This window comes from Eschrichtius robustus, chromosome 15 (assembly GCF_028021215.1).
Source record: "Eschrichtius robustus isolate mEscRob2 chromosome 15, mEscRob2.pri, whole genome shotgun sequence".
In the NCBI taxonomy this organism is placed as follows: domain Eukaryota; kingdom Metazoa; phylum Chordata; class Mammalia; order Artiodactyla; family Eschrichtiidae; genus Eschrichtius; species Eschrichtius robustus.
In genome coordinates, this window is record NC_090838.1 from 467,413 (window position 1) to 490,699 (window position 23,287).

General features: G+C 44.1%; 1 long non-coding RNA gene across 6 annotated transcripts; it reads left to right on the forward strand.

Moving 5' to 3' along the window:
- Nucleotides 1-6,909: 6,909 nt before the first annotated feature.
- LOC137777453 (uncharacterized) lies at nt 6,910-20,443 on the forward strand. Of its 6 annotated transcripts, none has more exons than XR_011076528.1 (4): nt 6,910-7,002; nt 9,124-9,288; nt 9,542-9,716; nt 15,731-20,443. It is a non-coding gene; the product is annotated as an uncharacterized lncRNA (long non-coding RNA). The 6 variants fall into 6 exon arrangements; XR_011076524.1 differs by having other exon boundaries at nt 9,124-9,279; XR_011076526.1 differs by having other exon boundaries at nt 9,124-9,279; nt 19,980-20,443.
- The last annotated feature ends 2,844 nt before the right edge of the window (nt 20,444-23,287 follow it).

Below are 23,287 nucleotides of genomic sequence, written 5' to 3' on the forward strand. Positions count from 1 at the left end.
CCCCATGTGAACAGACGGCCGGGACGAGGGTGAGGGGTGACGTTGCTGCCAGAGCAGGGGCTTTCCTGGGGGGCCTCGAGCCGCCCAAAAGTCTTCAACCGCAAAGCCAGGGCATCCGGCGATGCAGGCTGTGTTTCCCAAGGATCCAGGACAACAGAATGTCTCAGTTGAATCTTAATACTCTTTTGTGCCATGGTGAGTAGAGTCCTTCAGAGGATGGGCCTCGCATCAGGCCCAGCCCAGGCCTACGACCATCCTGGGGAGATGACCACAGAACGTCTAACTCTGCCCGTGAATCTGTCGCCCAGAGAGATCACGGTTTTTTGTTTAATATACGGTTTTTGATGATATCTTGATTTTTTTCCCCCAACTAAATGTACTGCGATCAAACTTGTTCCTCCTAATCTTTCTCTTCATTGCTGCCAACGAAGCTTCTCTCCCGACATGCTTCCTCTGAGCCCTGAAGGAAGGACACAAACATAGCAAATCTGATGCCGTAAATTACAGCTGCCCTTGCTTGTCCCTGACAGTTTCAATTAGCAGAGGGTTTTCCTACCAAGTAATTTATTATTCATAGAAAATCTTTGATGTAAAATTTATTTTTAATTGAGTAGGTATAAATTTTAACTTGAATTTTAATTTTTACTTTGATTTGTTGTCAAAGTACATCAAAGTTAACACCTTGTTAAGAATCTAATCTCTTTTCTAAGATTTCAGAATCTTGTGATTAATTTGAACAAAACAAAGAAACTGTAAGAGTCTTGGGGTATTTTATGTTCCAAGTGATACTATAAATAAGCTCCGCTTGACCCTCACAGCCCCCCAAACACATGCACCTAAATAGCTAACGTGGCACCTGGCAAGCCCTGCTCATTTTACAGAATCAGAAAACTTCAGAGTAAAAATTGTATATTCTTGCAACTGTGATTCCAAGAACTTCTGTGCAGAAACTATTCCCTTTCCCTCTACCGTACCCAGCTTCAATTAGACATTTGAAAAAGCCAAAGTGGGCATCACCTAGTGTTACACGCTCGTGTCGGGAGCCAAAAGGAGCAGGGACCAGGCGCTCAGTGAGGCTGTGCTGGTCCCGGCCAGGCACCTTTCTCCTGCCTCAGGAAAATTGGGAGTCATCAGTTCTGTTCCAGGCAATGTATAGTGACAGATTTCCTTGTGTTTGGTACAGTTTTGTGAACTTCTGCTTGCACTGCCTGGACGAAGCAGTAACACAGTTACTACGTTGAATTAGCACCTGCCAGGCTGTCTCTACATTCACCATCACACCTTCTTAGAGTGGAAGGTGCAGGTCTCAGGTGCCGGATGGAAGAGAAATAACCGAGTGTAATGCTGTCACCAAAGTAACACGCAAGCATCTTTACACGTTAGTTCTGTCAGGCCTCTTACGGGTTCACCTCCTGGAATTAACAGGCTTAACTTTTTCACGTGGGCTTGTTTGTCAAAAAGGCGTCTTTAGGGTTTCCCTGGTGGCACAGTGGTTAAGAATCTGCCTGCCAATGCAGGGGACAGGGGTTCGAGCCCTGGTCCTGGAACATCCCACATGCCACGGAGCAGCTAAGCCCATGAGCCACAACTACTGAAGCCTGTGCTCTAGAGGCCGCAAGCCACGGCTGCTGAAGCCCACGTGCCGCAACTGCCGAAGCCCCCGTGCCACAACTACTGAAGCCCACGCGCCTAGAGCCCGTGCTCCACAGCGGGAGCGGCCACCGCAGTGAGGGGACTGCGCACCGCGGCAAAGAGTGGCCCCCGCTCACCACGGCTGGAGGGGGCCCGTGCGCAGCGACAAGGACCCAATGCAGCCAAAAATAAATAAATTTATACATATAAAAAAAAGGTGTCTTTAAAAAATATACAGTCCCTCTGTTTTGGGTGAAGGGTTGGAACTCGCTGGCTATTCAGGCAGCGCTGCCACAGCTTTTATGGTGCATTTAGTGGATGATCGAGGCCTTTTCCAAGGGGAGCAGCTCAGCTGTGACACTTCTGTGAAGTACGCAAACCAGGCAAGGTGCCTCACTGCAGGGACGCAACACGGGAAGAAGGCGCAGTTTAGAAAGCTGTAAAACCCCCAGTTTTCTTTCTCAATGTGCCTGGACCTCCCAATTGGCTCAGAAGGTGAATCACAGCCTGGCAGAGTCTCGCTTGGACTTGGTGGCCAGAGTTCTCTGCGGCCTGAAGGATCCTGGGCCCGACTGGCTCTGATGGGGGAGGGGTCTCTAAGGAAGGGGCCACCCCCGGAGGAGGCTCCCCCCCCCCGCTTGTGCTGGGAGCTGCCCCTCCGCCGACACCCGCACCCCTGCCCCCGTGAGCGGACACCCACGTCCCGGCACTCACACGCTGCCGCCTCTCAGACGGGTTTCCAGACGCCCTTCATTTGCCCTCCTTCTTGCCTGAGATGGGATTAAACACTCAGTTAAAATTTCCCTAAAGAAAGAGAAATATAATGAGGCTAATATGTTCAGTTGGCGGTGAGGTGACTTTAATTTTTATTTCTATACTTCATAATGATTTTCGTTTCAGATTGGCAAATCAATGTACATAATTTTCAGGAACTTATGGGAAGATGTAAAATATTACATAATGCTTAAGCCATATGAGCCGGTCTGTGATTTTTCTGTGTCCAGAGATACATTTTTTTCAATACTTCAATTGTAATAAAAAGTATGACTATTCATTATTAAGCACTGGACTGGTGCCTCAGAAACAGTGTTTTGTTTGAACTTACTATAAAGAGTGGTCATTCTCCTATTAGTCTTGGTGTATTTGAGATTTCTCAAATTAGCACAACACCAGCTGTGACCTGTTCTTGAAGACCGAACAGCCCAGAGATCATTTTCAAAAGTCAGCTTTTCAATTAGCTGCTTCTCCTGTAGATGCAGTGGTAGAAGCTTCAGAAGTCTTATTACTTAGCTCTGAAAAATGACTGAACCTTTTCTCCAGTTTCCGATACATTCAGTTAGGACAATAATAATAGGGTCTAACAGCTGGGGGCCCTACAAGAAGCAATTATTTCCAGAAGGAAAGAAAATGTGAGTAATTTTGCCTAAAAGTGAAGAAAAACATGGAATCATTTCCATCTCTGAAGTAACAATAGAGCAACCATGGGGTTTTTTTGTTACTTAGGTGACTATTAGTAACACATCTTTTTTAAATGAAGATTTAAAAAATTTCACACAAAACAGCCGAGAAGGAAACACATCACTGTTAAAGTGATCAATATCACATACAGGTTATAGATTAATTAATGCACAGCTAGTAAGTCAATCAGCTTTGTTTGATTTTATCTGGTTAAATATTTCTAAGTCGTAATCACCTTATAGCATTGCTAAAGGAAATATTTTTAAATGCTTAACAGTTTTTACTTCTGTATGATTCTATTAAAATATGTTTGTGTGTGTATAGTTTTTACATACTTGCATCTACAAAGCCTAGTATGTTTTCTGTATTTAATGTATTCAGTAAGGACTTCTACCTGTTAGCAAGTGAACATTATGTTATCTATGCGCAGTGATTTGAATGTAAACTTGGAGTAGTGTTAATTTCTGATTTTGCTCCATTTTTAATCTGTGTTGTTATGAGGTGCAGGATGCTAGTCTAGTGATGGTTGGGGCATTTCAGCAGGGACCACCAGGGTGCCCACTCAGCCGGCTCTGGTCCTGAGGACACGTCCCGGTAGCTGTGATGGGGAAGAAGGGGTACAGGGCGTGTGCTGACTTTGTGGGAGGAGAGTCCTGTATGAGGCGGTGCCCCGCTGATGGAGGGGAAGAGGGTGGGGGGCTGCTCCCAAAGGGAGAGAAGAAATGCTCCAGCTTCATGGGTTTCTGGGGTTCTCCTCATCCGTTTGCCCCCGAGAGAGGCTTGATGTGCTTCCGTATTTGGGAAAGTAACTGCTTCAAAATAGGCATTGGCTACCTCATATCTGTTATAACCGTGTGTCTTGTCCGGTAAGCTACAGGTTACATTTGATGGGAATTTAAAAATTTGAAGAGTTTTAATATCCCAAATTCATTCTAACTTATGATATTAGTGCTTTATCATAAAGAATTGCTGATGCTTTTATGTCTGATAAATACTCATGGTTCTTTCTCGAATGTCAAACCAGGAGAAAATACCCTTTTCCACAGACATTTTGGCTGTTTTGTTTCATTACCTGATTTCTCCCCTTTGATTCTACCCTATGGTTTACCAGCATGCCCTCTCAGCACCTCGTCATTCTATGTGCTTAAATTCTGCGCAATCAACATGCCGGACAGCTTAGCGGAGAGACAGGGTGCGGAGAGCAGCGGTTCGAAGGCCTTCTGACTTGAGTCACCGTCCTAAGGCTGCACCAGCGGGACAGACTCAGAATGCAGCTGCTCCAACTCCCAGCTCCATCTCGCTGTAACACGCGAAGCAAATTAGAGTTATGAGCACAGGGAGGTCTGGGCACTCACACACTGTTCTTGAAATGAGGTCTCTTTCTTCAGTAGAAAAATGAATCTGTGTAAAGCAATCAGTGTTCAGTGGAAGCAGCAAGGACTGAAAGGAAAGACGGAATTTGCGGCTGGGTGGCTCCTGGGAATGGTGGATGGTGACACTGTTGATGGTAGTGACATTAGACCTGCTCCTGATGGACATTCCCTAGTGACATCTGTGCTGTACTGATGTCACCTGCTCCTTTTACCTTTAAATGCCGACCTTCCCTGTGGTCCACGGGTCAGCACAGCAGGAAGGATCACGGGGCCTGGCGCGCACTTAGGCCTTTCCTTCACCAGCTCCAGGCCAACTGGGGCCAGTCGGCTTGGGCAGTGACCACAGGGGGGGGTGTCCCCACTGTCCTGAGCTTCACTGAGGTCTTTGCACTTCAGGGGTCCCATTGGCCCCAGGAGCATCTGGGGCCTTTGTGGGGGGCTCCCAGCAGGAACCCCAAGCCCTGAGTGGTCCAGTGCCTCTGATGCTGTTTAATATAATAAAGTCAATATTAGGGCTTGTATCTTCCTCAGCCAATTGTCAAGGTTAACTTAACAAAAGTGAAAAACTACTGTAACATACACGCACCCAAAGTGAAGATGTGAAGAGGCGACAGGGGCCCCTGGGAATACACGCTACAGAACCGACGAAAGAGGTGAAGCAGCGGCAGCTTCTAGGCAAAGGTGTAAGGGTGACAGTTAGAGAATCCACGTTAGAAGAACTTAGCCTAACGCACAGCACGGGAGTAACGTGATCGGGAAACAACAAGTTTAGCCAAGGTCTGAAAGGACGGACGGCCTTTCCAGGGCTTATTCTTTCTCAAGGAGATCAAGCACAGCTGCTGGTTCTCATTCCCTCCAATGTGCTCCTCTTGGTCTCAGACATGAACAATTACAGGCTTTAGTTGTACGGTCATTTTGGTGAAAATTACACAATTTTATGATGGGGTAAAACTTTGCGAATTCTAAGTCCGCATATCTCTGTAGCACAACTTTTTTCTTGTGGTTTATTTTTGTCATGAAAAATAAAGTAAGTGGCCCTCCCGTGCTGATGACTTTTTAATGCAGTCACCAGAAAATTTTGAAATCCCAAACCTAATGATATTAGATGTTGGAAATGTCACTCCCTGTAACCTATTTATGGTGCATATTCTGAGAATTCACTGTTCACCAGTTTCCATTCTGACTTGAGTTAACATCTGTGTCTTCATCTCCACCTTAAATGGAGCTAGGCTTGCAAAGTTTCTGAAAATTCTAAGTATTTATCTCTGTGAATAAACACCTGGATTGTTTTACTTGTAAAAAAAAATCTACACCTTTTAAAAAGAACAAAACTCCACTACTTATTAGATTTTTAAAGAGATGTGACTTATTCTAAAATGAAAACACATATTCATAAAATACCCTGTGCATGAATGCTCAGAGTGACTTTATTCATAATTGCTCCAAACTGTCAAAGAAGAACAGAAACAAACAAACAGAAATCTGATGTGGTGTACTCACACAATGGAATCGGGCTAAAATCGCCTAATAACACGCGTGAATCTAAAAAACAGTATGCAGACAGACACCAATAAGTACCTTTAATAGGACTTGGTTTTTATGCAGCTCTGGACCGGGGGAAGTAGAGCAACAGCGATGGGGACACGTCTTGCTGTGGGGCGGGGGCTTTCTCAGGGAGACGTGCTTGGCGTGATTTGGAGGCTGGCGACACTGGTGTGCACGTTGGTCAAAGCTTATCGAAATGTACACTTAAAACATGTGTCTTCTGCGTGTCAGGTGAAAGCACAGATTTTGTTGAACTAAGAGGAACAAAGGTTTGGGGCTAGCCTGGCTCAGCGGAGCTCCGTAGGCCGTGCTGTTTACCTTTTTCTCCCGCTCTCAGCCCCAGACGCTGGTCCCGGGGGGGGGGGGGGGGGGGGGGGGGGGGTGGAGGAGGAGCCCCCGTTAAGGGCTCTGCCAGGGCGCTTAGACGGTTCTTTGGCTTCAACCTTGATGAGAAGTCAGCTAACGAGGAAAAGCAGCGCTCACCGCGCCCTCCTCCCTCCTCGCCTGTCCGTCCGTTCCCTCCGCCATCGCGGACCGGCTGGGGCAGGCACCACGGCGGCCCTGGGGACGCGCACAGACAACCCTCTGCTCCAGGCGCCCACGTGCCGGACGTGGGACGGAAACGAGTGCGAAGCTCAGAGTGAAGGCGGCGTCGGGCTCGGCGGGACTCGGGCAGAGGGTTGAAGCGGTCGGCCCTGCCGGCGGGGAAGGGCCCGGGGCGCTCGGCCCGCGACGCGGTGGGCGGCCGAGCGGTGCGGGAGCCCCGCCCCGCAGGGAGAACAGCCCCGCCCCGCCCCGCCCCGCCCCGCCCCGCCCCGCCCCGCCCCGCAGGGCGAACAGCCCCGCCCCTCGGGGACAGCAACCCCCCAACTCGCCTCTCGCGAGACGCGCCCCGGGAATGTTCCGGGAAGGGGCGGGGCGGAGAGAACCCTGCGGGCTCGGGGAGGCGCGGCGGCGTCTTGGGGGCTTCACGCCCCGCCCGGGGAGGCGGCAGGTGAGCGAGGAGAAACCCGTGTTTGGACGGGAGGCGTCGTCTTCCAGCAAGTAGCGAGCGCCCTCTCGGGCCGCACGTTCCAGGGACGCGGGATGAGCGAGCGGATGTGTTTCCTGGTGATAAACGCTAGGACGACAGGCGCCCCGTGGGTGTGATTCCGTCTGGAGAGGCCGGGCTGACCGGCCGGGCACCAGGGACACCTCCCTGAGATGGTGTTTGACGCTTGGGCCGAGATGAGGAAACGCCTAGGACACTTGGCGTTGGCGGATTTAGTGAGCGGTCCTTACAGGTGCCCCTGAGGCCCCTCCTCTGTCTGGGTTATTCCCCCCCCCGCCCCCGTTTTTCCATCTGGGCGATGGGCCCCGGCTCCGCCCTGAGCGCAGGGGTTTACGCTGGGGGATGCGCGGGCCTCACAGGAGGAGGCTGAGCGAGGCCCCCGGGGACCTCAGGGACGCGGGAAGCTCCGTCGCCTGCACCCGGAGCTCTGTCCCCCGCCTCAAGCCTTTGCAGCAAAGCTGATGAGAGCCGGGTGCTTAGCTCACACGCACAGTGTACCGCCCTGGGGAGCTTGCCTTTATTTGCTTAGGAAACCGTCCTTCATGCAGTTCACGTTTCATTCAGGATATTTTCTGCTTACAGACATTTTAAAAAAGATAGCTTTTAATGGCTCAACCGTTAAATTAATTTGAAAACCACCTCAAATATTATTTAGTTTAATTGCACTATTACATCTTTCATAGTTTTCCTTGTACATAAGGAATTTCAGGTGTTTGTTTGGCATAAGTTGGGTTAGTCCTTAATAGAAGCACCCAAAACTAATTTATTTTGGAATTTAATTCACTGATTCCATGTCTACATAGGCTAAAGTAGGTGAAATTGCATCTTTTAAAGTTTTCGTTGTTAAAGATCATACTTTATAAATGGATTGTGTTACTTTTTAACTTACATGCATAGGCAGACTAAGTAGATTCTGTGTGAAGCAGTATAAAACAAAATGCTTACATTTTTATGAATAATGCAAATGCCTGAATCATCATAATTTTTTTGAACATGGGTATTCATTGTGCATTATAATTGTCTGAAGTTCAATACTGCGTTTCATTAACTTGTGAAATTGTTTCTTGGCATGTTTTTCTATAACTTCAAAATCACCACTAAACGTACTTTCTTATATACCATTGAATTTTAATCTATGTTTTTATTAATAAGAAAGACAGAATAACTGAAAAAATCAATTTCTTATTTTAAAAGGTGATAAACGTATTTATTAATGTGTTGATTTAAGAGTATTTACATTAATTAATGTCTGAGTCCCTAAAGAACTGGGGGTGCTAAAAGGAGCAAAGATACAAGGTGAGCTGTAAAATGAGCCCCTCACCCTCCTGCGCTGCCCTTGGCGCAGGCTCGCTCCTCCAGATCCGCTCACTCTCCAGGGAAGAGAGCAGAACGATGGCTGCGACTCCCCAGGCTCGGAACCTCGGGGAAAGGTCGGGGAAGTGGTAAGCTCCCGGGACCCCAGGCGGCTCTCGTCCTAGGAGCTTGCGGGAAACCCCGAGCTGTTCCCACAGCAGGGAGGACGAGGCTCCCAGAGCTACAGGTGTGTGGGTGTCACTCACACACCAGGAACCTACAGGTAAACATCCAGCCACGGAGGCTGAGAGCAGGAATTCTTCTGCCCCTTTTACTCACCGTCCCCAAACCTCCCTTGCCTACCTTTCTAACTGCTTTGCATTCAAACTGCTCTTCCTGTTCTCAGGCCTCTCACTTGAGCTGCTTCGTCGGGGAAGCAGTAGAAATGGGCCTGAGCCTCTCTGTGCCGTCCACCCAGCTCGTCACCAACCCACCTCCCCTGCAATCACGCCACCCAGGGACGCTCCACGCTGAGGGCATTCCTGGGAAGCAGGCTTTTTCCCAGGAAGTGCTCGTGAATTAGCAATTTATGCAACGTGTCTGTGGGTCTAAGTTAAAATTCTACTGCCGTAGCAGGTCGTGCTAAAATTAGAGGGAGACAGATAAGAAAATATGTTGTGCTGAAGCTAATTAAGCAAGGCTCTTAAGATGGCATCTGGGATTTGGCCTCTGATACATTCTCAGGCATCAGCTTATACGTCGTTCTTACAGCCATGAGACTGGGTGAGACGGCAGGGAAATGAATCACAGGAGGAAGGAGAGAGATGGGAAAATGCACTCCTGGAAGCCATGCGAGGATACCGACCACCTGTGCCGTGTCACCGTGTCCCGTGCGAGAGCCCACTCAGACCCGACCCGAAGGCACAGGCACGTCACGTATGCATTTTACTGCATTAACATGTATATAAAATCTCCATGGAGAATACAGTACTGATGGGCAAAAGGAGGCGTTATCTGTGCATCTAGAGTATAAATAACCTCACTTATGGTGTGAGGGTAATAATGGGGAAATGAATGGGGTGGAGAGATTTCTTTCTGCATCAGTTTTATTCCCCACTTTGGATAAATGTCATTCAAGAACTATAACAGATGATATTTCATCTCATTTTCTTTTTCTGATGCTGACCAGGCATTTGGTTTGAAGTAAGACGTGCCACTTCCTCAACCTGTTCCCTTATTTATGAAGTGAGATCCTGAAGGAGCGATTCCTCAGCTGGTTGTGAAGTCACTTCTGCATCCAAAGTGATGTACTTCCAGACTCCACTCTACCCTGGTTCTTCCTTTGTCTCTGCCCAGAAAGCCAGGTAGGCACACGTGTGTGGGGGTGTGTGTGTGTGGGGGGGGGGGGGGTTCTTGTGTGGAGGAGACTATTGACCGTGCTGGGCCCCGGACAAAGCAGTTTTCGTGCAACACCTACATCCTCACAGACACCGAATTCCGTCCCCTCTGCCCTTGCTGAAGGCGTGAAGAGGTATGGTCTGCATTATCATAAAATTCTCTGCTCACTTCACTGAAATGTTGCATTCACAACACAGTCAGTGCTTGATTATAACTGTGTCTAACTTTCAAATTATCACTTGGTTTTTTTCTTGGATCTTGAATAAAACTGTGAGTTCCTTAAGAAGCCAATTTCCCCATTGCATCTGACAAAGGGCTTTACACTGAAGCTGGAGCTGAATTAGGAGAAGTTGTGCATCACAGGACCTTAAAGTTTGGAAAGAAACACGCCTCATTCTACCCTGATAGCAACACCGTCTATGAAGCCCAGTGAAGATGAATGTTAAAGTGCCCGTGACGAGTGCATCGTCTTCAATAAGGGCTTCAGGCAGAGACACAGAAAACTTAAATCCATTAGAAGACCTGAAGAAATGAAAAGATCTGAGAAAAAATGGTAGATATGGCAGACGGGCATGATAAAAGTCTCTGAAGATTAAAAATAACAATCGGACAGAGTAAACACAAAACTTCAAGCAAATTATACATAAATTTAAAAATAAAAGTCTTCAAACTTATTATTAGGCTATACTGTCCGCCTGGAAAAATCAATCCAGAAAGACCAGAACCAAAGTCACTTATAAAACGAATGGATTAACAAAGAAAAACAGTTGAGCATCTAGGTGATAATATGCAGGGAAATGAAGACCAGACGGTCATGAGGCTTTTCGGAGAAGACGGTGAAGCAGCACGTGTCAGATCCTTAAGAGAGAAACTGTGAGCTAAGTTCATCACCCTCTGCAGGGAGAATTCCAACATGAAGGCCACAGGCTGCTATAAGCATGCATAACCTAGCGTATCTTTTCTTTTAGTGTATATATTTCTTGTGAAGGTTTCCCTAGAAATCTAAAGAAGAATAAGCTTCAAACAACCAAAAGGATGAGACATTGGCCTAGGATTCATATGAGCCTGAAATGCATATTTATCTTTATAACTAAGATTATATGGTGGATATAAAGGAGAGAACGTGGTATCTATTGGCTCGTAGTGTCTAAACATGCTCCAACACTGTTAATACGGTACCAATACCAAAATCTGGATATGCGGGAATGTAAACGCATGCAGCCACTATGGAAAAGAGTACGGAGGTTCCTCGACAAATTAAAAATAGAACTAACATATGATCCAGTAATTCCACTTCTGGATATGTATCTGAAGAAAATGAAAACACTAACTAAAAAAGATATCTGCACCCTTATGTTCTAGCAACACTATTTATAATTGCCGAGATGTGGAAGCAAACTAAGCGGCCGTAGACAGATAAATGGGTGAAGAAATGGTGGCGTCTATATGCCGTAAAAAAGAAAGAAACCTTGCCATTTTTGACAACATGGATGGGCCTCTAGGGCATTATGCTGAGTGGAATAAGGCAGACAGAGAAAGAGAAATGTCATATGATCTCACTTATGTGTGGAATCTAAAACACAGAACAACAGCAACAAAATTAACCAAACTCATAGATGCAGAGAACTGATTGTTGGTCGGCGGAAGTGGGGATTGGAGAACAAACGAATGGAGGAATATGGTCCCCCCAAAAAACTGGAGGATAATGGAGAGGATGGTGAAAGTTAAAGTTGCTGTATTTACCCAGCTTGAATTACTTTTTAATTTTTAAATTAACATTCAGTTCTTTGAAATGAATTATGTTCTCCCTGGACAGAAGTCGGAATTTGATTGAAATGGGGGCAAAGCACAACTCTCTTGCTTCAGTATCAACCCACAGACCAGACATTGCCCAGAAGGTGAAGGAACGGAGACACACAAACATTTTTCCAAAGAAGACCTTCAAATGGCCAGTAAGCCACGAAAAGATGGTCAATATCATTAGTCACTGGAGAAACAAATTGAAGCCACAAAGGTGTGCCCGTTTGCTGCTGTGAGGACGGCTAAGATGGAAGACAGTCAGCAACGTGGCGCTGAGGATGCGCCGAAGCCTGGAGGCTCACCCGCTGCCGTGGGGACAGAAAGTGTACTGGGAAGCCCAGCAGCGCCTCACCCGGATACACACTGAAGGGACAGAAAACAGCCAAATGTCGGACGCAGTCCAAATGCCCACTGTCTGATGAAAGGATAACAAACGTGGCGCATCCACGTGACGGAATATTGGTCAGCAACAGGCAAAGAGTGAATCACTCGTGACAAGTTGCTACAATCTTGTTACTGACAAGCCAGCAGCGGAAGGTTGCGTGTTGTATGGTTCCGGTCCTGGGAGGATCCAAACCAGAAACGTCTAGAGAGACAGCAGGTGGATGGTTGTTACCTGGGCTGGGGGAGGGGCAGGCGGGGTGGAGGGGCTGCTCGTGACCAAGCAATTTCTTTTGTGTGTGATGAGAATCTTCTAAAGTTAGACTGTGCTGATGATTGCACAACTCTGAATATACTAAAAACTACTAATCTGCACACTGCAGAGTTACTTTATGGTAGTGAATTATATCGCACTAAAGCTCATAGGTTAAAAAAATAATCATAATCAAAAGTATGAAATACTTGGAAAATGTGATGATAAAATCAACATATAGGAAAATCTGTGGGATACAGACAATATGATTTTTTTTAAAGATTTGTTATATATATATATTTTTTTAACATCTTTATTGGAGTATAATTGCTTTACGATGGTGTGTTAGTTTCTGCTGTATAACAAAGTGAATCAGCTATACATATACATATATCCCCATATCCCCTCCCTCTTGCGTCTCCCTCCCACCCTCCCTATCCCACCCCTCTAGGTGGTCACAAAGCACCGAGCTGATCTCCCTGTGCTATGTGGATGTTTCCCACTAGCTATCCATTTTACATTTGGTAGTGTATATATGTCCATGCCACTCTCTCACTTCGTCCCAGCTTACCCATCCCCCTCCCCGTGTCCTCAAGTCCATTCTCTACATCTGCATCTTTATTCCTGTTCTGCCCCTAGGTTCTTCAGAACCTTTTTTTTTTTAGATTCCATATATATGTGTTAGCATATGGTATTTGTTTTTCTCTTTCTGACTTACTTCACTCTGTATGATAGACTCTAGGTCCATCCACCTCACTTTTAAAGGCTATTTTATGGCTTTAACTAATGTATTTCACCCCCGTCCAAAAGAACTTGTGTAATGATGGAAATAATCTATTCCAGGCTGTGCGATGTGGTAGCCACTGACCACATGTGGCTTCTGAACCCCTGAAATCTGGTTAGTGTGACTAAGAACTAAAGTTTAAAATTTTTAATTTTAATAATTCAAATTTAAATGTAGACAGCACATTATTAATTAAAAAACTGATAATTGGTGGGTTAGGTCTTCAACTCTATTATACTTAACATGAACAACAAAGACAATGAAAAGACACAAGTAATAAAGACAAAAACAGAAAATTGTGAAATTGAAAATAAATAATCTGCACACGGTTATCATTACCAGACTCAATTATTGCAAAGAATAATCATATAGGCACACAGTTTTAATGAGGTTAAAAAGGGAGGAGGCTGCAGGGGGGGGGGGGAGCGGGGGAGGGAAGAGGAATGGGGGAGGGGGAAGGGGAGACATTCTGAGGACACAAAAGTCCCCTGAAGCAAGGATCTGAATACAGAGGGGATAGAGGTTTCCATCCTTAAGTGTGCATCATGTTTACTTGGAGGGCTTGTTAAAACAGATTGCAGGGTCCACCCCCAGGGTTACTAGTTCTGTAGGTTTGGGTTAAGCTTGAGAGCCTTCATTTCTGACTAGTTTGTAGGTGGTGCTGGGGACCCTCCTTGAGAACCACTGGGGTAAGGTAAAAATCGACAGTAGTGAAAGCAATTAACACACTCTTAGCAATAGTTTGAATAATTTTATGCAACTGATTTTTTAAATGTATATAAATGTGTACGATTTCATAAGTAAGAAGAAGTAAGACACCTAAATCTAAGTGCTACCTCAAAGTAGTCCCCTCCAGCTAGCAGCCCAAATTTCCCCCACCTTGAAAAAAATGGATAAGCTTTATTTACAGTTACGGTGGAGGGGAACAAAACTTTAAGGAATTAATCATCTTTATCTCAAACAAATGATTTGACAAAACAAGAAGACATAAAACTAGCCAAATAATTCCGTATGTCTAGCAAAACTTTGACATCAAATAAAGCTTTACTAAAGAAGATAATTGTTAATTAATCTTTAAAAATCTAAATGCAAAAATTATTTTAAAAAAGAAAAACAGTGTACCCATATTATCTAGTAATGTGTGCATAAACCATGACCAAGTTGCGTTTATCCCAAAGAAGACAAGTGTGATTAAATATTAGAAAATCTATTACTACAAGTACCACATGAGCAACATGAAAAATTACCTTAGGATTATCTAAAGGGTTCAGAAACAAACTTGTCAATAGCATTTAATTCCTATTCCTGATAACAAAAGAGAGCTTTTTTTGCAGAATAGGAATAGAGAGGAATGGCATTGACCTGATAAGGGATATTCATAAGGGAAAATAATCAAACATAACAATGGTGAAACTTTGAAGTTCTTTTCTCTAAAGGTTACCAGTGTTATGCTCAGTTTTTTAAAAAGGTATTTCCTTTATAGTCAAGAACAAGGCACAGATAAACTCTATCATGGCTAATGTTGAATACTGTACAATGGCCATGAAATTAAAGGACAAAATTGGAGGCATGTGTATCTTAAAGGAAGGAATGACATTTCCCTTTCTAACAATCCATAAGATTGAAGAAAAGAGAATTATGAAGAGAATTCAAGACTTTCTACAATGATCCATAAGAGTTAAGCTCAACAGATGAATGTATTCAAAGTAAACATACACAAGAAAGCATAATTTGTTATTATATTCCAGAAAGGGCCAGTGATAAAAAAAATACCATGTATCAACAAAATATTATGTGGCATCTCTCAATAAGCCTAACATCTACTAGATATGTAAGGTCTTTTTCGAGAAAATTACATAATTGCTGAATGCGTAACATACATAAATGCAGGTATATACCATGGTGGTGAAGTCTCAGTATTCTAAAAAATGTTAATTTCCCCCAAATTAACCTATGCATTCAGTGAAATATTAAAATGTGTAGAACGGGTGAAAGTGAGGCTAACATTTTATATGGAAGTACAGGAGTCCAGTTTAAGCAAAGGAACATTTGAAAAAGCAGAACCAGGAAAGTCAATTGGCTAACCAGACAATAGACTTACTTTACTTCTATAGTAACTAAGTTAAAGTAGACTCAGTGTAACAATTCAGAAATGTTTGCTCTGCACACATGTAGATTGAGAGCAGGTGGGCTTCAAATCACTAGAGAAAAATAGAATTAATTTCTACCTAACATCATAGCAAAGATTAGTTTCAGATAGATGAGTGTGAAAAAGAATTTTTTTTCACAAGAAAATATATGTGGAGATGTGTCACGTTCTGAGAACAGGAAGGCTTTCTCCAAGGTTTACCAGTTGCCTCTTTAACCCTTAGCACCAACCACATGAGGCAGGCACACGTGTGGCCCCACTTCAAAGACAATTAAATGCCTCGCAGAGTCTGAAACTGACTTCCCCCCGAGGTCTCAGAACTCAAGGGCAGAGTTTGGATTTTGCTGAGACCCCTGACTGACTCAAGGTTTTCACCCAACATGGGTGCTGCCCCTCCTCTTCCTTAGGTTTCCTTTTACACAGTCACTTCTGAGGACAGATGCTAGAAACCTACTGTAAAATCTGTCTTCTCTAGAAATCATACCACGCATGCTTTTTGTTCTCTTGTTCTCAAAATAGCCTTCAGCACAAATCAAACTCTGACTGGGCTTGACCTGTATTGAACAACCATTAAAATTCTGTGTCTTTCCTCAACTTCCTTGGCTAATTGTAGAAGAGAGAACGCATTCTCCTTGCAAACTCACCTGCCAAGCACCCCACTCCTGAGACTTCTTCCTTCTCTTTCCTGCTGGACCACAGCTCACAATCAGCATCCTTGACTGCCTCAAAACTGTCCATCTTAGATTACAAAGTCTAGGTTGCAGAGACTCTGTCAGCTGCACCGATTTTGTACAACGATGCTACAGATTCATTAGTTCCATGGCCTCGTTGATAAGGATAACTCCATGAGCACAAGACATCAAACTCCACTTGCGAACACCTTTATGAGCACTTGCACAAATTATTCTGCCAGCTTGACAAGAGGAAGACTGGATGAATTCGTCTTGGGCCCTCGTGTAATTGAGCACTAATCCCATTTAACGCTGACACTAAATTCTGCCCTCAAGGACTACATTTCTCCCTGCAATTGCCAGGCATATTGGAGTGCTAAGAGAAAGAGCACCAAGTGGAGTTTTGAGAAATGAGTCCAAATCCACACTCAGCAAGCATTGAGTTAGTGTGACTCTGAGTCAGTGATCTCAAATGTCTACACTTCATGATGCTGCTGGTGTCTTATTTACCTTAACCTGCTGTGCTCATCCAGTCCTGTTCCAACCAGTAAAGAGCTTGGACACCATCACTCTTGTCCTCAATAACAACAAAAAAGTGAGTAAGCTGAAAACCCATGATTATCTTCAGCTGCATGAAAGAACTGAGGTCACAGGAAAAGCCCCACCCCTAAACTGGAGAGACTGGTGAACACAGAGAATCACAGCCAAATCCACTTACAAGGATCAGAGTCACTGCCGCAGCCATGAACTGATGGGCCTCCTTAAAGGTCGACTGGCAAATTGCTGGGTGGTGAGTGTGGACAAAATCAGGAGTTAGAAACTCCTGGGGCCCAGCCTTGGGGGCCCCACACTTTCAAACGTTTTACTTCCAGGAAACACGTTGCCCTCAAGGTGAAGACAGGAGAAAATCCACCCATGCTTCCACCAGGAGGAAGAGGAAAGTCTGCCATCAAGGGAGACTGATTTGCTAGAACATTATGTGACTTGGGGGAAGGGCAATTAGACATGTAGACATCTGTGGCCTCTGCCAGCCTTTCTGGTTTATGTAAGGGGGAGGGGGGCAAAGGTTAAGACATTCTTCTGAAGGTCACAGCCCAGGGACACTTACAAGCCTGAGATTTGATCATAAAATTGTGGACTGTTCTCCCTCCCCACACCTGACCACACACCAGCAAGGGTGCAGTGAAACAACAGTAGGTCACAGCTGAAAGAGCTTCAAGACACTGACTCTATTTAAGAAAGGATTTTTAGAGAAATCCTAATATAATAGGGGGAAAAAAATGAGATTAGAGAAAACGGAAACCCCTGGCACTGACAGCTATGCGAACAGCAAACACAGCCCAGATTCTTGCCAGATTAACATAAAACTTCATGCTGAAAGCCTGATTACCTCTGCTCCTCTTACCAAATACATCATGTCCAGCTTTTAACCAAAAATTACAAGACATGCTACAAGGCAAGTAAAACCACAACCTGAAGAGTGTATCCGAACAAGACTCATATCACTTTAGGGTGTCATGCTGGCCCTGCTACGCCCCCTATAACATTTCATGGGTATGCCACTTATCCCAGTTATCAATTTCTGGCTTTGCATCTGCATCCATTCTTCACTGCCAGCTCTGCAGCGATGGAGCTGGTTACTCTCAGGACCTCTCCCGTTCAGCTGGCGTGATGAGAAGCTCTGTCAGCAGAAGATGTGCGTGTAAAGATGTCACAGGAGAGAACTCCTGCTGCCAGTGTCCTTGTCCCCACAGTGATCCACAGCAACCCCCCGCCTCTGCAGGAGACCCTCCAACAGTAGCAGATCAAAGAACACCTTGTGAAGGGGTAGAGAATGCTGGCAGGTGATGGGATGTCCCAGGTCACCAAGACATTGCTGGATTTAACTCAGAGGAAAAACTTCTATGCAGGCAATCTTCTGATGTCCGTGGAAATCCTCAGGAATGTGACAGACACGTTTAAAAGGGCAAGTTACATGCCTGCATCTGATGGCGTCCAGAACTTCTTTCAAATAGTTAGCAACCTTCTAGATGAAGACAACAAGGAAAAATGGGAAGATGCACAAAAGATTTATCCGGGCTCAATAGTGTTAATGCAGGTGATTGAAGATTTTATACACATTGTTGGAATGGGGATGATGGACTTTCAGAATTCATACTTAATGACTGGAAATGTAGTGGCTAGCATTCAGAAGCTTCCTGCAGCCTCTGTTCTAACAGACATCAACTTCCCAATGAAAGGATGAAAGGGCATGGTTGACTGGGCAAGGAACTCAGAAGACAGGGTGGTCATTCCAAAGAGCATCTTTACTCCCGTATCATCAAAAGAATTAGATGAATCATCGGTCTTTGTTCTTGGAGCCGTCCTGTACAAAAACTTAGATCTAATTTTGCCCACTCTGAGAAATTATACTGTCGTTAATTCCAAAATCATCCTGGTCACCATAAGGCCTGAACCCAAGACAACTGATTCGTTCCTGGAGGTAGAACTAGCTCATTTGGCTAATGGTACTTTGAATCCCCATTGTGTGTTATGGGATGACTCAAAAACGAACGAGTCTTTGGGAACCTGGTCCACCCAGGGATGTAAAACTGTGCTTACCAACGCATCCCATGTGAAATGCTTACGTGATCGTCTCTCTACCTTTGCCATTTTGGCTCAGCAACCTAGAGAAAGAACCATGGAATCCTCTAGTACACCTTCAGTTACCCTAATTGTGGGCAGTGGCCTTTCTTGCTTGGCCTTGATCACCCTAGCAGTTGTCTGTGCAGCATTATGGAGGTACATATGCTCTAAGAGGTCCATAATTCTGATTAACTTCTGCCTGTCTGTCATCTCATCCGACATCCTCATCCTGGTTGGACAGACCCAGACACATAATAAAATAATGGTGGACACCCAGCAAGATTCAGAGAGAGAACTTCTCCCTACAGCCTCACTACCAGGTGATAATGAAAGCAAGCCAAGTCTAGATTCAATCAAACAGTCTGATATTTATCAGGTAAACATTTATTAGCAAATCAAGAGCAAAACCTGTTCTGTAAACTCAATGAAACCATGAGTCTCTGTCATTTTAGATACTTTGACCACACCTTGTATGCAACATTCACTTCAGGTGGACATAGCAGTACTCTAGAGGCAGGCTTCTGTGCCTTCAATCAGCATCTTTCAATCAGAAATCCTCCTAATCAAGGGTCTGGATACAGAATGATTGGGGATAAAACTATGGGCCTCATCTCTATGAGGTACAGGTTCAATGGAATCTTCCATGCAGTCCATTTAGACTAAGAAGTGTTTAACTACATTAGCTCATCTACATATCCTTCAATGCCTTTGTTTTCACCAAAGGGAACCCATTGATACATCCACCATAATAATTGACTAGACACTAGTTCATCAATAAAGACCAATCTCCTATAGTCAGTTTGATAATAATTGAAGTGTTGATTGTGGATACATCTACCTAAATCAAAAGGACTTGCAGTTGACTCTGCAAGACTCTGGGGTATGACCCTTTCAAATACAATGCCAGCTGACTGCCTTGTTCTGTGCATTCCTGGACAGCTCCTAGGATTAAAGGTTAAACTAACTGGCACATATATATCAATAGTATCATACTGAGAATACCAAAGTGTTATAAAATAAATTATAGACATCCTTATTTTGAAAAATAATAACTAAATGTGAGAGGGCAAAGTTAGACACTAACTTTAGTCCCAGGAGACCTACAAGACCTAGCAAAAGTCCTCATTGACAGATCAAGGAAGCGTCCCAAATTATTTCAGATGTGCAGACATTTCCTTATCACTCTTTAGAAGGAATTTCTCTCATAGTTCTTTATGTATGGACCACTGAATTACATAATAGGCCTGTGTCTTTTCATTCAATCTTGCAAAAAATAAAAAAACTCTGTGTTGGAGCACTTTTTAAAGTCACATAATCTACAAAGTTTCCTTACTACATCCGGTGCTTATTTATCCTTTATCAAGTGTTGTTATGTTTTTGTTATGTAGTTGCGTAGAGATAATTGGTAAAGATGGGCCAAACTAGAAGGCTGTGGTTATTCTAATGGAAGATGTTTTTGTGTTGTCAGAATTGTGGGTTTTTTTTTTAAATAAAATCTTGAATTTTAATACTTAAAAAAAAAAAAAAGATGTCACAGGAGGAAGAGGTTTCTCCCTCTCATTCCAGAATTCCACTTCTTTTCGATCCTACTGTATAGCTGCCAATGGTGTGTGTATGGGGGTCCAGTTCTTCTGAATCATGTCGAGTGTCAACAGCGTCCCAGGGAGAACGCCCCATAGGCTTCAACTGCATGGCCACAGTTCCCAGGTTTCCAGGGGCCCCCAGGAGCCCTGCAGCGTGCTCCCCTGCCTCAGACATCAGGCTGAGAAGAGTAACAAGGAAAAGAGAAAGAGAGAGTCTCGTTCAAGGTTTATGTAATTAATCTCTTAACAAAGTCAGGGAGGATGTTTATTTCTATTTATTTTTTTCTCTTAAAAGTATTGTTACATTAAAATTCTTATGTATTAGATAAAATGTATATAGATATTTGTATATTTGGAACTATCCAATCTAAAGATCATTGTCTGTTTTTTCACTAATACTATGTTAATTGGAGAATTAACAAACATCCTAATCAAATATTATGAGTTTTCTATAATCTTTGATTTAGTGATTAGGATGTGCTTTAGTGGAGATTCTTCATTCAATCAACAATGTTGAACCTACTGTATTCAAGAGACTATAAGAAGTACCTGGGATGGTGCAAGCAAAGGAGTCACACAGGTATTTCACAGGAAAGATAGGCGTGTTCTCGTTGGGCAATTAAGACACTTACGTGCAAAAGTGAAATGTGAACTAGAAGGTGATCATTTTCCAGAAGGGACACCTGCCCACCTAACAGGAGGTCTGTCATGGTCACACGAGGAGTGTGGTGCAAATTGTATGTGAGCTCAGCACGCAGCTCCTGGCACTGTGCCCAGGACTTGACAAACCCTAGTTTTAAACTCCGTGGTGGATACTTTCTGTTGCTATTTGACTGCATCAGTGGAATGCAACTTGGTTCCCTTTGCTCCAAACGGCAGGTAAACTTCCAGCAAGGTCTGTGACTTGACCTCCCACACACCTGGCCTAGAACCTGACATTCAAGGCTCAGAAACTCCTTCTAAACCAGTTACATAGTTATGTTAACACAGGTCAAGCCACGTTCATTGTATAGATCTCATATGTTAACCTATAAGAACTGTGCTCTACTTATCAGTTATAACAGAATTATGTCATATAGTAACTTTTATCTTGTAAAATCCATCTTGTTGTCAAGTAACGACATTCACATTGCAGTCTTCTAAATAGCAGTTATAAAAACAAAATCTATTTAAAGCACACGTCTTAGCTGCTGGGTGTATTTCTTCAGGTTCTTCTTCTCCTCTTTGTCCAGGACTAATTAGTTATTCTTTGAGACATGTAGGTGTTGAGGTCTCTTTCTAAACAAAGAAGTTCTTTCTGGTGGGGGTATCAAGAGCGTAATGGAAGGAGTGTGTCAGCTCTCAGGGAACCAGCAATTACTTACGAGACACCTGTGGGCCTGAAACCCGCCGTCCTGTGCAAGAGTGCTCTTTCCAGATCACAGAGGTGAGGCTGATGGGCTGAAAGCAAAAGGGCACAGTGATTTATTCCAGTAGAGCTTTCTTTTTTTAAAAAAAGTTATTAAATAAAACTCTCAACTCTGAGAGTGACATTTCTAAAGAACCAAAGGAAAAGAAAATGTGAAAGAAACAACCAGACATGCAAGTGACATCCTCTAGAGCATTAGCTTTTCCCGAAAAGATTAATCAAAACTAATCAGGAGAAAACCAAGATACAAGAAGTGCTGTTTGAAACCTGCTACCAGTTCTAAATAAGAGGTAAAGCTGTGCATGGCAATTATCAAAAATGCTTGAATTGATATAAACATTTTAGATATTGAGCAAAATGTATATGTATATTTATATACACGCATACACCTTTATATGTAATGTGTGTGTATGTAGCATATATATATATACATATATATATACACATACACATATGTATATATTGAATATACATACCTGTCTGGTCAAATGTATGTGTGTAATTACAAGTATTAAAAATGCAAGTGTGTATAACGTGACTAGGACAATTGATATTCGTTCAATAAACATTTATTGAGTCAGGTACTGATTTATATGGGGCATATATTTCAAAAGGCTTCACAGAAGTAATGATGTGACTACATTCTCCTATTAAAAAATCAGCCTCATAAATACACTATCTGATTTCTTTAAATTTGCATTATAATTTTACACTCTGCAAAAATGCACTTTAGTTGATCCTTCGGCAAACTAATGGAAGGCCCAGTTGTACAACTCTGGGGTTTGACTGACATCATTAGAAGCCCGTTTGCAAGTCCGACTAAAATTTTAGTCCAAAGAAAGCGTAATCTTCCTGAAGATTGGATGAATAAGCATTCTTCCAAAAGGAGTTGGGAAACAGGAGACAGGACTCTGTCAGAAACTCTTCATCATCCGGGTTTAAGTCCTTCGCTCAGTGTCATGGCCGGGACATCCCAGGACACAGCGGCAGCAGCGGTCCCTTTGCCGAGCCGGGCTTTGGGGCTGTTCTGACTTCACTTTTCATGACAGTTATTCCTCCTGTTAGTGGGTTTGCACAACTGTTCTACGGAAATCATGTTGAAGACTTTGGTCACAGGCTGTGCTGCAGTTTGAAATGAAGAGGATCATCTCGCGTTCCTTGAGAGGCTTTCACGGAGGAAGCAAGCCCTGGGGGAGGAGCTCACAGAGGGAGGAGCGTCCTCGAACCCAGCTGCATCCGAGGAGCTTCCGGTGAAAATAACGAAAGCTGCTGATTTTCCGCTGCCCCGTGAACAGTCATTTAAAGATAACACCGATAATACTCACATCGTGCCCTTTGCAGTAAAATTTACACTCTTATGCATGCTCGTGCGGGCATTGATTTTTGGCAAAAGATCACAAATTGTCAAGGTTTAACTTTACATTTTTTAATGGTTTCCCAGGTATGTGTTTATGGGATGTTGCTGGCATTTCTAATTCTCATCCATCCAGGTGTCTACATTTTGAAGGGCCCCACTCATATTAATTATTGAAATTGTTTTTAATGCCGTCACTGTCTTGAACTTTTTCATAATTTTTGAACAACAGGCTCTGCATTTTATTTTGCACTGGGGCCCTGAGATTGCACAGCTGGGCTTGGGGTGGGGGGAGGGGGGGGGTGTACACACCTGCCTCCTGTCCTGCGTGAGGCTCCTCCCCGCTCACCTTCCTGTTGGTTTCCGTCCCCGCATCACAAGACAGGCATGCGGCCTGGACGCAGAGCACCTGGAGGGCCCAGGACACACCTGGTGATCTGAGGACACAGGAGCCCAGGCAGGTGAGGGGGACAGCAGTCTAACCAGGTGAGCGAGGTGACAGGTGCAGAGATGCCACCTGGACTCCTTG